At 39.7% G+C, this 5,024-nt stretch overlaps 1 long non-coding RNA gene across 3 annotated transcripts in view; it reads right to left on the bottom strand.

Moving 5' to 3' along the window:
* Positions 1-3,041, bottom strand: part of LOC122553905 — an 8,418-nt gene extending 5,377 nt beyond the window's left edge. The window contains exons 1-3 of one of the 3 annotated variants that reach the window (XR_006312869.1): positions 2,967-3,041; positions 2,574-2,610; positions 1,006-1,065 (exon numbers count right to left, since the gene is read on the bottom strand). This is a non-coding gene — a long non-coding RNA (uncharacterized LOC122553905). The remainder of the gene's footprint in view (positions 1-1,005; positions 1,066-2,573; positions 2,611-2,966) is intronic. The other 2 variants (XR_006312868.1, XR_006312870.1) reach the window with 2 other exon arrangements.
* Between the last annotated feature and the right edge of the window lie 1,983 nt (positions 3,042-5,024).

The raw sequence follows: 5,024 nt of genomic DNA, 5'->3' as shown, positions 1-5,024 counted from the left end.
AAGGACAGAACGCCCCTGGTGCTCACCTTCCACCCTACCAACCTTCGCATAAACCAAATCATCTGCCGACATTTCCACCACTTCCAAACAGATCCCACCACCAGGAATATATTTCCCTCGTCACCCCTTTCTGCCTTCCGCAAAGACCGTTCCCTCCGTGACTACCTGGTCAGGTCCATGCCCCCCTACAACCCACCCTCACATCCTGGCACCTTCCCCTGTCACCGCAGGAACTGTAAAACCTGCGCCCACATCTTCTCCCTCACTTCTATCCAAGACCCGAAAGGCGCCTTCCACATCCATCAAAGTTTTACTTGCACATCCACTAATATCATTTATTGTATCCGTTGCTACCAATGCGGTCTCCTCTACATTGGGGAGACTGGGCGCCTCCTAGCAGAGCGCTTTATGGAACATCTCCAGACACCCGCACCAATCAACTACACCGCCTCGTGGCCCAACATTTCAACTCCCCCTCCCACGCTGCCGAGGACATGGAGGTCCTGGGCCTTCTTCACCACCGCTCCCTCACCAACAGACGCCTGGAGGAAGAACGCCTCATCCTACACCACGGAACACTTCAACCCCAGGGCAACAATGTGGACTTCAACAGTTTCCTCATTTCCCCTTCCCCCACCTCACCCTAGTTCGAAACTTCCAGCTCAGCACTTTCCCCATGACTTGTCTGACTTGTCCTACCTGTCTATCTGCTTTTCCACCTATCCACTCCACCCTCTCCCCCACCCCCGAGATGCTACTTTCTCCCCACCCCACCCTCTTCTAGCTTATCTCTCCACGCTTCAGGCTCACTGCCTTTATTCCCGATGTAGGGTTTTTTCCTGAAACGTCGCTTTCGAAGCTCCTTGGATGCTGCCTGAACTGCTGTGCTCTTCCAGCACCACTAATCCAGAACATAATCTCAGATGTGCATGCTCATGGATTCCTATCATCTCATGTTGGTGAACAGGTAGTACAATCTCCTGGCCTTGGGATCTTTGCATGCACCTTTTCATTCGCATTCCAATGTTATTGCTGCACTCCCTCGGGCCTTTAGGGATGCCTTATCTGTAGGGACTTTGTGAATTCTGTTATTCGTTTTTTTCATTTTATCAAAATCAATTACTCCTCATATTTTTCACTGCCCTAATTATATATGTACAAAGAAATGCAAAAGACAGTTAGTTTTAATTTACTTGCTATAAGATTAGTAATATGACTTGTGTTATAAAGTTAGTTATACCGTGTAAAATTATACAGCTACTCTTACTGTCAGGACTTTATAATTAATGGGCAGTGAACATCATACCTTGAAGCCAATTCCTAAAACTAGTTAACTTCACGTCTAAGTCAAAATGCTTTTCTATAATGCTTTTTAATAGGCATTGGTTACATGTATCTAACTTTTGTTGCAAATTACCTATTATTCTCAAGAATCAGTAATTAGAACCTTTGTTTAATGTTCTGGGTAACTTTGAAATAATAACTATTTCTGGCAAACGAACTCTTCTGTTGTCATAATAGCTGCTTCGTGAGTTAACTGGCATGCACCCTGCAGCTGCTGTTTATTCATTTACTAGGACAGTTATCCTTTCATTTATGAAGATCAGGATTGGTCATTTGTCTATATGCTGGCATGCTCTTATCAAAAACTGTCTGGAATGCTAAAGTCCTGGCGTTGGAATAGGTCCATTGGTAGTTTTTAATGAAATGCTGGAACAAACTGTTCGTCATGTTTATCATCCCTCTGACACTTTGTATTTTAGTTCTAAGGTAGTCTGCCTCTTTTTGATTGTCAGGCATTTTGTATGAGCCAACATGGACCAGTCTGTTCCAGATGGAAGCAGGCCATGCCCACAAAATAAAATCAACTATGACTCAAGTATTAAAATAAAAATCACCATTTGCTACCATTGGTATGTGTACAGTTCAATACGTTTACGTCACTGAGTCTTAATTTCACACTTAAAGCTGGATATACTGGATTTGGTCAATTATGAATTCTTAAATATAAGCAACAGTTAATCATAAAAACGTTTCATAGCAAACTTAAAATGATTAGAAATTGCACATAGCTGCCCATGATATGTAAAAATGAACAGTATTTATTGGAGTGTAAAACAATCAGACGTTTAATATGTAAGACTGAATATTAATCCAATGATTTCTGTGGACATTCAAATGAGAAGGGAACAGATATTATCTGTGAGTGTTGGATGGGGAATGATTAGTTAGTTTGTGGTTGTGTTGATCTTGAATAAGAGAACTATTATTCTTTGTGATATTGGCACTAAGTAAAAATGGATTAAATTAAAATCTGAATTTGACGGTGTTTGTTACAAAACCTAAACTGAATTACTGTGTGATTTTTGGAATGACAATACATTGGCAAGTAAGTTTAGAACTCTAGCAAAGTAAATGATTCAATATTTCCAAACAGGTTTGCTTTATGGTTAACTAGATATTTCTTAACATCGGTCAACTGAGAATGAAAATTCTGGCATGATGGTTTGGAAAGACGTTAGACAGTCAGTGAACATTGATCAGAAATGGTTTGTTATTCAAAATTCTCATACCTTCAAGAATTGTATGCTTGGTTTCTCTCCTTTTCTTCTGGAGAAATATAGTATACAATAAGAACAAATTATGCATTATATTTAATTCATGCAATTTTTCATATCATCAATATTGAGACATTTGAGGCAGAATTATAAAGAAAATAAGGAACTTTTCACAGAAAAATGCAGTCCACAGCATTTGACAAGGTATTTGTTTCAATATTGTCTCGATAAACAGGTAACTTCGTTTAATACGGATCTGTTCACAATGTAATGAGCCACAATTACATTTTTATCATAAGTTTTGGACTGGTAAACTATCAGTAATCATTCCTATAATCAGGATTTGATTCATTTCAATACATGTTACGATTAGCATCCTCGGCCTTGTTAGAAACAAAACTCACTTACAAATCAGCTGGAGACAAAGCCATGGAAATAAGGACAATTTATTACAAACTTGCAAGTCCAGGCACCCCGCTCGCCTGGCAAAGAGTGCAAAGATATCAGTTTTTCTACAGTTTGTGTTTTGCAGGCTCACGCCTCCCTTTTCCCATTGGTCCTATCACAAGTCGGTTACCTCACTTGTTTTCAATTCCCTTATCTCTGTACCAAGCCGTTCCTGGATGACTGCATTCTTTGTCTTGTTACTATAAGCTTTATTGTGGTCAGCTTCAACACTCCATAGTTATTTCCTAGCTTAAAACTATTTTCTTTATAAACTACTTCTTTAAAACACCCCCTATATTCATTAAATTCTTAGCCTTAAGTATACTACATGCTAGAATAATTCCATGACCGTTTGTATAATGTCTCACCCCTCCCCATCTACAGAAATTACACTCCACTAGCACTAACAACAATTACATTTCTATATAGCCTGCTGAAAACTACATTTCTTATTTCCCACAGCCATATATAATAAGGTGTCATCATTGATCTGGGAAAGATGTAGTGTGAACTGAACACTTGGAAAAACAAAGATGAATTCACCATGTCAGCACGGTTTCATGGTGGGCAGGTTGTGCTTGACATACCTGCTGGGGTTATTTTAGAATGTAACCAACAAGCTGGTTAATGGGGATGCAGTAAATGCTGTACATCTAAACTTCAGAAGGCATTTGACAAGGTGCTGCGAAAAGTACTGATCCAGCAGGTTAGATTGGAGGGGTGAAGGGTAGAGTATTGAATTGAATGGAGGTTTGGCTGACTAACAGAAAGCAGAGCTTCTGGCTAAATGGTCTTTCTCTGGCGAACCGAAACTAATGAGGGTTCAGTTTTCAAACCTCAATTGTTTGCAATCTGCCCAAATCACCTGGAAGGAGAGACAGAGTGTAGTAATTAAATTCACAGAGGTTTTCAAACAGGCTGTAATGAGGAGCTAAATAGTTTACAGCTAAATATTGATAGACATAGAAAATGGGTCAGATTGCTATATCTGGCAGACGGTGTTTAAAGTGGATAATTGCACAGTTGAATTTTCTACTGCCACTGCTAATTTCTATTTTCTTGTTTGGTCCATCTACAGTTCTTGGATTTTATTCACCGTTGGTGGCTGGGGTAACAGGGGTCGAGGGGTTTGGTTGAGGGAGGTGCAGGTTGCTCTGTGTGCAGGGAACATGACGTCAGTGTGGAGAAAATACCGCAGTCTGGCCTTGTTGTTTACGACAGCAGGCCTGTCGTAGATGGCCTATCCCTGTTCTTACCTCCTAATGTTTAATTGCCTGGAGTAAACCACATCAAAATGTTGCAGTCAGACAGACAGTCCGTAATTAATATGCCCATTTCGTAATAAAGGGACAAATGACCATTTAGATCAGAAGTAAAGACTTGGCAATTCATTTGAGATTTAATGACTATTTGCTGCAACTGCAGGCTGGGAGCTGGGTGATGGGACAACAAAACACTCAGCATTGTTGCAACTTTATGGTTTCAATATTGTGTAAAAATATTACATTATCAATACTGTTAGAAAGTATCCACAATCTATATGTTATGGAAAAAGTTTTGAATGTATTGTGGGAGAATACAAATATTGAAAAGGTTAGAAAAGGAAAATGTGAAGCGGATATAAGTCGTTAAAAAGGTCTAGGCATGTCAAGGGAACGGGCAAATATTGATTTGTGGATCATACTTGGGAAAATGTGTCTGTGTTTGAGCACAATGGCAAGTTGAAAGGAAACACAGTGCATTATTAAAATGCACAGATTGCGAAACTGAGGCACGAGGAACAGGGAACCTGGATCACAAAACAAAATCTCTGCTTCAACATCACATTTCTCAGGAGGCAATATAAATCGGGAACTATTTTAAAACCAAATACATTTAGAAATAGGAAAGTTTTTTATACAGTTTAGATTAATGGTGAGTCCACTTTCACTTTAAAAGTTTGTCTCCTTATTATTGAGCCTCGGAGTAAGGGGAAGACCTGTTCTCTGTTCACCCTGTCTAGACCCCTCATGCTGCTAA

This window comes from Chiloscyllium plagiosum, chromosome 10 (genome assembly GCF_004010195.1).
Source record: "Chiloscyllium plagiosum isolate BGI_BamShark_2017 chromosome 10, ASM401019v2, whole genome shotgun sequence".
In the NCBI taxonomy this organism is placed as follows: Eukaryota; Metazoa; Chordata; class Chondrichthyes; order Orectolobiformes; family Hemiscylliidae; genus Chiloscyllium; species Chiloscyllium plagiosum.
This window is presented reverse-complemented; position numbering and strand designations above follow the sequence as displayed.